The sequence below is a fragment of the Eschrichtius robustus genome, chromosome 21, assembly GCF_028021215.1.
Source record: "Eschrichtius robustus isolate mEscRob2 chromosome 21, mEscRob2.pri, whole genome shotgun sequence".
Taxonomy (NCBI): domain Eukaryota; kingdom Metazoa; phylum Chordata; class Mammalia; order Artiodactyla; family Eschrichtiidae; genus Eschrichtius; species Eschrichtius robustus.
The window spans coordinates 29,405,802-29,418,312 of record NC_090844.1 but is presented as its reverse complement, the minus strand read 5'-3'; positions in this window follow the sequence as shown (position 1 = coordinate 29,418,312).

The window sequence follows — 12,511 nt, the reverse complement described above, 5'->3', positions numbered from 1 at the left end:
TATCACCGTAGCTTCCTTCCTTCCTTCCTCCTTCCCTCCCTCTCTCCCTTCCTTCTTTCCTTCCTTCTCTTCTTTTACAGCAGTGGACTCCTATTTGAATTTAAAACTTATGAGAAACCCTGAAAAATACAACAAACAGAAGCAGGGAAGGAGGCACTGAAGCTCACCTGTTTGGCCCCCTCCTGCTTCCCTTAGTGGCTTCCTTCACTCACTCATGGGTGTGTATTGACTGAGTGCCAGGTCTGCACGAGCCCTGTCCTAGGCACTGGGAGTAAACCAGTAAGCAAAGATAGGCCTGTGCCCCTGCTTTCATAGGGCTTACATACTAGCTATGGTAGACACATAAGGAGATGGGTGAGAAAACAAAAAATAAGTGAATGTATACAACATCAGACGGTGATAAGAAAAATTATGCACAGTAAGAGACTAGGAAAAGCTGGAATGGGGGTGGGTTTGTCACTTAAGATAAGGTGGCCAAGAACAGCTTCTCCAATAGCTCGATCTTTGGTCGGAGACCTGAAGGATGTGACACAGAGGGTCGTGGACGTGTTGCTGGAAAGTCCTCCAGGCCTAGGGGATGGAGTGCCAACACCCCGAGGTCTGAAAGCCAGGAGGCCAGTACGGCTGAGTGGCTGAGGGGACGGGGCAGCGCGTGAGGTCATAGACGTGCAGGGACAGCGGGGCAGCTGCACCGGGCGTGGAAAGTCCTTGTGCGGACTCGGATCCCCCCGTCCTCTGAGTGAAGCAGGCAGCCAGTGGAGAGTTTTGAGAAGATCAACACGATGTGATTTAGGTTTTGAAAATAAAACGGGTGTGTTGGTGGTAGGCGATGGGGAAGCAAAGGTGGAAGCAGAGAGACCATTTAGAAGACAGACCTGAACACCTGCGAGAGATGCTGGTAGCCGAGCAGGAGAGAAAAGGGTGAGAGGTGGAGTTTCGGTGCCGATCCAGGGCACTGTCGGAAAACTACACGTCTGGGAAAGAAACACATCCACACCCTTACAAAAACCCAGAGAGTCTCCCCTGACCGGATCCTCATCCGTGCCAGCCTCGTGGGCTCCCACCGCCCCTGCACTGCCTGTGGCACAGTGATGCGTGTCACCTCCAGAGCCCCCCGGCCTCTCCCCAGCCTCCTCGTGCCTTTGCATGCCCTGTTTCTTCTTCCTCCATCTTGACCACTTTCCAAACTCAACCTTTAAATCCCAGTTTAAATATCACTCCCTCTTTGAAACCTCCCCTTATTCCCCACATCTACTTGGATGTTTCTTCCTCTACGCAATTTAGCTTATTCATAATCCCATTCAAGCAATCTCTTGGTGTATTGTAATTAATTGCTGCTTTCTCCCCTAAGTCCTTAAGCTTCCTGGATGTCTAGATAGAATCTTTTCGTCTGGTCTTCTCAGGACCTACCATGATGCAGGCATGTAATGGGCATTTTATAAGCACTTATTGAATAATAAAGAAATGTTTTCACTTCAAAACTCATTTCGGAGTGTGAGTCCAACTTTAGTAATAAGACCCTCAGAGCCAAATGTTTCTCTAGATTTTTTCTCCATGGCATGAGTGTAATTTTGGCATGTGACTCCAATGGAACAATTGCAGGTTTGCTTTGATGAGGGATTTGCACGTAAAGTATCCACCAGCAGGATCCCTGAGTTGGAAAAATGGGAGCTGGAGGAGATATGGCATTGACATGGAAGATGGGCCATCCGCTGTTTGGGACTCCTTGGCCATTTGGAGAGCTTTTCTGAAGTTAAATGAACTAATATAAATTGAATGTGTGTGATAAAACCTTTACTTTCTGCATCTTATGAAACGTATTTGGAATACTACACCAAAATGCCATCATCCCATGTGAAGAGATGCATGAGATTCACGATCCATGATTTGCACATCAGACACTTTCCCTGAATTGAGAGGTTTCTTAAGAAATGGACATCTCTGCTTCTGGTCTAGGCCTTGGTTTGACACCATGGCTTGAGGTGTTATTTGCATCATCGCATGTTTTTTTCAAACGTAAAAACAAAAATATTTGGACCAAAGACTTCTATTTCACAACAGGACTCGCAGAAATATACGCAGAGCCATGCTGCAGTCTGCCAGCTGTCAGTTGTTAGAAAAAGCTTTGCTGGAAATTAACTTTCAAGTGCATTTTTAATAGTTGTTGATTTAAAACCAGGGAATAATGAAATGAAACAGATTCGAAGTAGGATCTGCAGATTCCTAAGGATGAGAAATAAAAAGTATTATACACGATTTCTATCCAGGCAATGTGTTAGACAGTTCACATATTTTGTCTCTTTTAATTCTCACAACAGCTTTTCAAGGTATCTTATTCTCACTCTCCAAATAAGAAATTAGAGGCTTTGAGGTCACATAGCTAGTTAGGAAAGAGAGCCAGTTTCAAAACAAAGCGCTGTCAAATTACTAAGTTCTTTCTACTACATCCTGCTGTCTTTCTGCCTTGGTTATTTCTTATAATGAACACTTTTATTCCTCAGATACATGCACTGTTTAAATAAGCTTTTTTTGTGGTGTTTATAAATCATCTTTGAATAAGGTGACCTTATGTCTTGGTTTGCCCTGGATGGATACCCCTGGATTATGCCTGTTGCCTTGGTGAAATTATTAATAACACTGCCTTTCACTCTCAGAATTGTCCCAGTCTGGAAGGTAAATTATGTGGTCACCCTCTCTTTGGACTTGTAGATCACACTGCTTGTTCAGTTACTTCCTGGTGAATCCTTTGTCCAAGCCCTAGGGGTAGTTTTTTTTTTTTTTTTTTTTTTAATCTTAATGGCTTAGTCCCTAAGATCGTCTAGATCTTCATAAATGCAAGAGAAAAATCCATACAGAATCATTACACCACAAAGCCAACAAGGCAATGCAAGCTGATTTTAGTTCACTGAACAGATTGAGTGAAAATTTTTCCAGTTGTTCATCTGGAGAACCAGATTTAAATCGTGTTGTGTTAGAAACACTGATATGTTAAAAATGTATATATAAAAATGTATATATAAGAATCTATATACATATATAGAGATATAGATTTATATATATATATATATATATATATATATATATATATATAAATTGTGTGTATATACACACACGCACACATACACACACACACTCATCATGATGGAGAACAGGTCTCTGAAGATTTGGCAGTTGGCAGGCAGAGACCCTGTGATTTTCAAATGAGAAAGAAGTTGATCCTCTAAGCCCTGTACAAAAATAACTTATTCTGTATTTCTTACAATCTAGAATCTCCCCTTGGATGGTAAAGCATGCCCCTGCTCTGGGTTATCCAGGAGTAAAGGTAGAAAACCCAACCTTTCTGTTGCCTTAGTAAGCCTCGTCGTAAGGATAAAGATCTGGTGATAAACCTTTAAAATGTGGGCTAAGCAATTCCCCCGAGCCATTGCACTCTTTCCAGCCACTGGCTTACCTTTTTAGGGGAGCCATTCTTCATCCGTGCCAGTTCTCCTTGTGGAACTCCACTTCCTGTTTTGCTCTGGCTAATTGAATTCCCTAGCGAGATGAAAGCATTTTGAGCTGGCTTGAGAACGGAAGATCCCAAATGCATAACTGTAAATACTGATGACAACAGAATCTCATCCCTCCTGTTATTTATTTTGAGATTTTTGCTGGAGCCATAGTTTTACGTCTGACATTTATATAGGTCATGGTGAGTTAATAGCCATCTGCCATCTGGGGACGCTTTTGTAATGAACATTATAGAAGACTATGGAAGAATGCTCTGGCATTTCTGATTTGCACACAAGCTGAAATGGGGCTGATCTTTACAATATGCTCTTCCTGCTCACATTAGTCACGTGACCCACTAAGGTGCTCACTCACGCTCATGCAGGCATGCATGGCACCCTGGGAGCCTGGGCTGGGCTGAACCGAAGCTAATTTCTCAGTCATTCTCAGGTACGTCTTTTGGCAGGAAGATGAGCTCTGACTTTCAAGCTATGGACTTCAAGAAATCTCACATGGATCTAATGGTACCTGGGCTAGACAATGGGCTTCCACTGAATCCTGCTAAGTTTATGTTAGATTTTCAAAAGAATAATGACATAGGAGAGTGGTCTCCAACCTTTTTGGCACCAGGGACCAGCTTCGTGGAAGACAATTTTTCCATGGACGGGTTGGGGGGGTTGGTTCAGGCGGTAATGCGAGCGACGGGGAGAGATGGGGAGCAGCAGATGAAGCTTCCCTCACTTGCCCACTGCTCGCCTCCTGTTATGCGGCCCGGTTCCTAACAGGCCATGGGCTGGTACCAGTCTACAGCCCAGGGGGTTGGGGACCCCTAATATAGGAGACAACCTCAAGTGTGTTGCCTGCAGACAGGCTGGTGCCATTAAAAGAACACATAGCGTCCAATTAGAAGACCCGCACTCATTCAAATCAGACCCTCACTTGAGTCCTTTAAGCTTCCATCTCTTCATCTATAACATGGAAATACAACATCAACCTTATTTGTCTTGGAAATTATATGAAACACCTAACACACCACTTGGCAAATAGAATTTCCACTTTCAGTTGTTCATTTTATTTTTTTTATTCTCCTTTATCTCCCCTACCTTCCTAGTAAGGATAGGGAGCCCTAGGGAGGTAAGGAAGGATGGAAGGAGAAAAACTTCCTTTTAATCCATGCTGCTTCTTCAGTTCTACCATTAACACCCTGGTCAGTGAGGGCCCGAGAGATTCTGATTGACGTTACAACGGCTGGTTTATGGGTGTTGGTAAGCTCAGTTTAGCTTTTCCCAGAGGTGTGGGTTCAGCAACCGATGGAGCAGAAAAGTGCTTCACTTTATTGCAGATATTGCATTTTTTTACAAATTAGAGGTTTGTGGCAACCCTGCCTTGAGCAAGTCTATAGGCATCATTTTTTCCAACAGCATTTGTTCACTTCGTGTCTCTGTGTCACATTTTGGTAATTCTCAGAATATTTCCAACTTTTTCATTATTATTATATTTGCCATGATGGTCTGTGGTCAGTGATCTTTGATGTCACTACTACAACTCACTGAAGGCTCAGCTGATGGTTAGCGTTTTTTAGCAATAAAGTATTTTTTAATTAAAGTATGTACTTTTTTAAGACATAATGCTGTTGCACACTTAATAGGCTACAGTATAGTGTGAACATAACTTTTATATGCACTAGGAAACCAAAAAATTCTTGTGACTGAATTTATTGTATTATTTACTGATTGCAGTGGTCTGGAACCGCACTTGCAATATCTCCGAAATATGTTCCAGTCTTTCTTTGTGGGCTGTTGCCTGAGAGACCATGCAAATATTGGATTATTTTATCCCTGTGTGAACTATTATTTAACATTATTTTATCAAGTATTTACTGCCCACTTTGTGCCAGGAACCGTGCCAAGCTTCAGACGTTGATCTGGCCTGTTCCTTCGTTCTTTCTTTCATCCTGTAACGATAAGATGACATAGAACAATTTACACTCCCTTTTGGGAGTCTAGGTCTCTCTGGGCCCCACGCTCCTTATTTGTACACTGTAGACAATGAAATAGATGTTTTCTGGTCCTAACATTAATGATTCTCTCTACCCAGTTCCTTTCAAGTCTCTCTACCCAGTTCCTCTCATTCTTATTATTTCTTTCTTCTCTGGATTTGCCTCCCTCTTTTCTGGGCTTTTCTACAGACTGTCCCTAAATGGCTATATTGCCAGTGTTTCCATGATTAGGTGAAGGAGGCCAGCGACAAATGGTCTTTCATAAATAGGAAAGGCACCTTGCGTCCATTCCAAGAGGTGTAAGTTGACAGAATCCCGTTCTTGCCTCCTGAACCATTGTCTATTTGGCTCTGGAAATGCCCCAACACTTTTGCACATAGGGCTCCACAGCAGTCTCCCAACCACACACCAGCGATGCGAGTTTTAAACGTCGGCACTTTACGTTTCTATTCATCAATGTTTGCATATCGTTTAAAGAAACTATAATTCACAGGTCACATCGGGCATTACACCTCTCTCCCTCCACAGCAGAGTGGGGAGCTGGGCTTCGGGGAGTTCCTCCATAAGCCCAAGCCTTGTAAAGAAAATAATAAAATGAAACCAAAGCCCAAATCAGCAAAAAGCAACAGGGACATTTAATTTTATTCCCTTTATTTGGAGTTTAACGGTTAAGTCACCGTTTCTGATTAAGAAGCTTCAGAGTGGGAACAAGGGCCTTTAAAGAGAAACATGTTGTGTTTTGGCAGGAAACCTTAATGACTTAGAATATAAACCTTTGTCAAAGGAGCATAAGGTCCTGAAGTTAGAGAGGACCAGGCTGAGTGCAGGAACTCACGTTGGGACGTGTTTGCTCTCTCTGCCCAGGCCAGGAAGTGGGGGACCTGGAATCTCCATCTCATATAAATGAGCTGGCTCTATAGTGTCTAGTGGGGGGCCTATTACTTTTCCTCGACTGAAGCCAACCCTGAACTTGATGAGAGCCCTGTGCAGACATGCACGGGGGAAGATGGCAGTCATGTCCAAAGATCAGGTGAATTTCTCCTCTGGGTTTGGGAAATGTCACCAGATGGAGGACATCTGGCCAGCTTGTGGGGACCATGGGGGTAAGTTATAGAGCTGGGAGTACATTATTCTCATTCATGTATCTTTCATTGTCTCAACATTTATTGAAAACCTTCCACATTTCAGACCTGACCCCAGGCCTTGGGACACTGTGGTCCAACAGGTGCTCATGGAACAGACAGTCTCTTGAGGCAAAATGTTCCATAGCCAGATAAGCACAACACAGTGTGGTAGGCAGTGTTTTTGAAGTTCTACGGGAAGGCAGTTAAGGGAAAAATTCCTTCTGCCACAGCTGGGGTAAGGGGGAGGCGATGGAAGTCTTTACAAAGGAGGGGAAGTTTGTGCTGAATCTACAAGCACGCATAGAAGTTCATCGGGTGAAGATGAGGAAGCACCTTTCAAGCAGGAGGAAAAGGCAGACCTTTATGTAAAACAAAGGCCTGTAATTGAACTGGGCTGGAGTTCAGGATGCTAAGCAGTGAGGGGGTCCAAGATAATACAGTTCCGCCTGTAACTGTGACTTGATTTTCAGCTCATGGTATACAATCACTTTGACTCCTAATGATTTCTTTGGAGGTTATGCATACACATATGTGAGCTCAAGACATACATGTGTATCTGAGAGCCCCAGTGACGCCCCCTGCTTTAACAAGTATTTCCCATGTCTCTCAGATACTAGGACTCTATCTGCTCATCTCGTCTACTTTTGAAGTTTAAGAAAATTCAAGAAAAAGTCACAAACGAGGATAGAAAATGTAGGGCCTTTTGTTTGTTTTAGTGGTGGTGAAATCCAACTTTTACCCTAACCTAGAATCATCCTATGGTCTCTGCCTTATGGTCAGGAAAAATGTCTGTTTTTTTTTAAGCAGCTGAGTGTACCATCCATTATAGTTAATATGAGTTATCATTATGAAACAACTCAGAGCAGGGTGGGTTAAATGCTACCTAGGTCATAAAGCCAGAGCCAGGATTTTGCAAGAAATATGATCAAAGTTAGGTCAAAATGGCAGGAGGTACATATTTTAAAAATAGAGTTAGAAGTACGTGTGCTGGACTGGGTATTTTGGAAGTGTGTTTAAATTCAGATGATTTAGACCCAAATCCAACTATAGCCTGAAGTGGAGCACGATGGACTCCTGGACCATTCATGGCAGACCTCATCCTTCCCCTGAGCCCTGGTGGAGCCAGCAGACCCTGAGGTTGAAACACATGGCTCCTTTCCACGGGACTACCAGAAGTCCAGAGGAGGGAACTACTTCTGATGTTCAAAGGATGCAAGAGGTTTTAAAACTTGTGATTCACATAGTGAGATTGGCCAAGGTGACTTGAACTCTTTCACCCAACAGAAGGTATGGAGAAGCTATGTGTGGCAGTAACTGTAATAGGGAAGAACAAGCCTGTCTCCACTAGATCTGTTCCTTTTTCTTTAACCTTTGCTGCTCTGTTGCCTGTGCTTAGTCGTGCTGACTCCGCACCTTTTATAAAAGAATGTTGCCTATAGTCTGAAATATACAGGATAGCCTATTCTCAAAGCTCTGACCTTTAAGAGTCCATTCATAGAGAGAGAAAAAGTTGCAGAACAGAGAATAACATTTGTCTTTTTGGACGTTTACAGGAACATCGTGACCTTGACCTACACGGACAGCTGCGAGAACAAAGGATTCCGGCACCAAGAAGTTTGTAACAACCAGCCACACCCCTCCCTCACCTGGCCTTTAAAAATGCTTTGCTGAAACCCTTTGGGAAGTTCGGGGTTTGGGGGGCATGAGCCACCTGTCTTCTTGCATGGCCCTGCAATAAACCTTTCTCTGCTCCAAACTCCGATGTCTTGGTTTGTTTGGCTTCACTGTGAGTCGGGCATATGAACTTGTGTTCCGTAACATTACTATCCTCGGTGCAGTGGCTACCAGCCCACAGCACAGGAGAAGTGTTCAGGGCGCCTCCTGTGGTTGTGAGGCTTTTGCCTTGGGCAGGAACCGTCCACTGAGGGATGAAGTGGGTGGTTGCATGCAAGGTGAGCTCCTCTGGCCGAGTCTGTGCCTGAGGAGCTGTGACCACCTGAGTGGGGGTGGGGCAGAGCCATTTTCTAACTCTCACAAGGGTTTATTATGCATCCTTAGAGGTCATGCAGGTGGTCTTTGCTCTCACGGAGGGGTCTTGCTCTCAAGTGGGGTGAGAGAGGCATTCAATAGGTGGACATTTTGTAAATGAGAGAATGTCGTAAGAAGTGCCGTAGGTGATACCTCTGACGCCCCACTCTATCCTTTTGGCCCACCTCTGATTACAGCCTGTCCCCATGGTGGACAGAATTTCCTAGAGCTGCCAGGGTTCCCCTTCCAGCCTACATCCTGTGTCTCCCTCTGTCTGCCACAGGGTTTTCTCAGATGCCTCCTAGGAGCTCCTTGACCAGAAGCAGGCCAGCAGTGAGGGGTGGTCCATGCTTCCAGGGGCAGGCCTCAACTCACAGGGGACACCAGGGATGGATGCGTGAGTGCCCTAGTCTCCCAAACTTCTAGGGGGATGGCGCTGGGCTGTGTTCTAAACTTTCCTCATCTTCTCAGGAGTCTGAGTGGAATCGAGCTCCCTCTTGCCTACATCAGGGACCATGATAATACATGTTCATGTTGGCTTTTCCTCTTTGCCCCCTTCCTCACTTCTGCTTCCTGGGATCACCTGCCAAATAAATAACCTACCTTGCCTCAGGTTCTGCTTTTAAGGAAACCCAGACTTAAGACACTCTTGATGAAGGAAATAAAAAATATGGTGACTAGGAGTTGGGAGGGGAACTATTCTAACTAGAGAGGCCTCCCCGAGGAGATGGTAAGTGAATTCGGATGATCACTACCTTCTTCAAGGAAGACTGTGTAAACTGTCATCAGGGCCCCACGTGCTTTTTTTAATCTGGAAAGATAACTGTGACAGTAACTTCCAGATTTGCGTTAATGACCACCTGCCACCTCCCCCCCCCCCCCAGTGAATACGAGCGTCATCCCGTGGACAGCAGCCTCACCAGGCACCATGGCACCTGCCAAAGATGACCTGTGCTTCCCTGACCGGAGAAAGAGCAAAGCCAGTCCCTCCAACCTCCCCCTGCAGAGTGTCACAGGAGAGTGACTCCCGAGGGACAGCGCAGGAAGGCTTCTGGCACAGCTTTGATGTCACATCTGGGAGTCTGCTTCCAAAAGGAACTCAGGATCTCGCACCAAGAAAGGCAGAGAAGGTGGGATCTGAACTGGTCATGAAGGCAACATGGGTGAAGTAATTTACTAATAAGGAAAGGAAAATTGAGGATCCCCCCTCCCCCCGGGAAGTGGAAAAACTCGGGTGTTGGCAGTGAGGCAGGAAATACCATGTGTGTGGCCTTAGATGAACCAGCCTTCAGCTCCAGCTCTTTCCCCCCAAGTAGGACTGTGTAGGGACGTCTCAGGGAACGCCTGGAGGAAGACAGCGTCATAACGGAAATGCCCTTCATCTCTGCAGCTCTTAACCCTTCGCAGCCAACGACATCACTGTTCCCGACGGTTGTCTTTACAGAGGACTGTGGGGCTGACCTCTGGTCCCAGCACACTTTAGTAAAGCCCTAGACAGGGACATAAAATCAGCCAGGGCCAGTATACACACCACACTTCCCTGCACCTGGAACAGACAGGCCTTTGGAAACAGTTCAATAACTGGGATTTAAAATTAATTTTCCATTCCACTCTTCTTCTCAGTTTTTGTTCCAAGGTGCTCACCCTGGCATCTTTCTGGTGACCTTGCTTCGTGCCTCAGCTCTGGGATTTTGTAGTCTGTGATGAATGACCGCCACTCAGATAAATCAAAATAGGCGTGTTCGAAGGTCAAGCCGGTGCAAATGTAGCTCATTTTACACAATCAGTTGCTTTCCACAGGTGTAAATGGCTTCTCTGGGCTTATTTTTTGGAGGAGGCAGGTGCTATCTGCTAACCTAGCCAACTGATTGTTCATCATCTGGTGATATGGCCCTGAAGTCTTGCAAATGTTAATTGCCCTGCCCTGCTCCAGCCCCTGAGTGACATATGCAATCGTACAAACATATTGTAGGAGCTCGTCGTTGAAAGAATCATTTGTAACATGCAAACCCTCCAATAATCATTAAACCCCACACACACCCCTCTGTTCTGTGACCTTGGTGTAGCCCTGTTGCCCGTGGCTGCCCTTGTCCACTGTCAACTTCATTTCCCACCATCCGACGTTCCCTCCTCGCCACATCAGAGGCAGGTTCTTTGCGGTAGTTTCTTCTTGCTGGAGCACTGCCTGGTGTTTGGATTTTTAAACACTGAATTTTCATAAAGTGGGACTCATTTATAACAGGATATTTGTTTTGGCCTGATGGTTCTCTAGTAAATTCTAGACCATCAGAGAGAGGTCAGTATTCTATGTTGGGGGGAGTTCAGCAAGTAGCTTTGCTTAATTTGGCCTTCCCACTACTTTTTTTTTATTTTAAAATTGGGTTTTAATATAAAAGTAACAGAGAGTCATGACAAAAAATTTGACCTCCCAGTCTGGGGGGGAATGCATACATGTATATGTATGGCTGAGTTGCTTTGGTGTGCACCTGAAACTATCAGAACATTGTTAATCTGCTATACTCCAATATAAAATAAAAAGTTAAAAATAAAATTTGACCTCCCACCTACCCCCCAGAGGTAACTACTGTTATTCTTATGTATTCTTCCAGAACATCGATAAAGTCAATTTAAATAAACGCACACATATTCAATAGAAATTGGATTTTATTACGCATACCCTTCCGCAACCTGCTTTTCTCCCATTTAAACAGGATATCTTTTCACCTTAGTGGAGGGAAACTTCAGAACCTTCTTCTTGCCTTCCTTTCCCATTGTATCTCTTGTGAAAATCTCAGGTGGTGAAACGTATGTGGATGGAATTAGGAGAAACCCAAGTAGGACTCAGGATCAGGAAGGAACAGGGTTCAATGTGTAGGTTAAGAGGCAGAAGTTGGGAAGTGTGTTTAGAACAAGGATGGGCTTTGGAGGGTGTGAGTAAAGATGAGACTGGTACTATTATACTCAAGATTGGTGGATCTGAACTCAGATGAAGGGCATGATGACCGTAGGGGCCCATTTTAATTTCTTTTTTTCCTACTAAATAGTGGGAAAGGTATCAGACCTGCATATGCGGTAGCTTTTGCCTGGTACAAGGTTAGGCACGGGGACAAGATCTATCACAATAATTGCTACCATTTCTTGGCCACCTGGTTTTCAGAAAATGCTCACACAAGACCTCACACATATTCTGCACTGTGTATGCATGAACCCAGATGCCTGCAGGTAGCTGTCATTAGCTGCATTATGCAGTTAAAAGGAATGAGGCCCAGAGAGCTTAACTGATTCGCCCACAGCCTCAAACCTCGCGTGAACTGCTATCTGGTCAGCCAGCAGCCTGCCCACCGCCGGAATCCACACTCTGTCTGCCGCGTCCCTTCAGCTCCCATGAAGGCGACATCCTTTTAAAATCAAACAAGTCTTTGTGAAGGAGAAAGCCACATTCATAAAATAGGAAAAACACCGTTAGTAAGAACGAAACAGCTGAGCTTATTACATTTTGAATGGGCTTTCAAGTTCATGCTGCCTGCTGCCTTTTAAGCAGCCGATGCACAACCTAGTACCGGATGCCAGAGGCCCTATCAGCTGAGTCCACCATCAGACCCTATCGGGCCCAGAGGAATGAAGTCTAGAAGCCATGCAATAATAATACCCGCTTAATACACAGAGTTCTAGCATTTTTTTGAATTTTTCTTTTTAAATGGAAGATATTTGTGACCTGGTTTAAGATTAAAATGGAGATTGGTAAACATGACTTTTACCTTCCCAGTCTTGGTGATGTGACAGTCCCCCTGCCTGATTTTGATTTGTCTAATTCCAGTGTGTCCTTCACATTTAACTACTTGAGTTGTTTGTCAAAGGAATGTGGTTATAT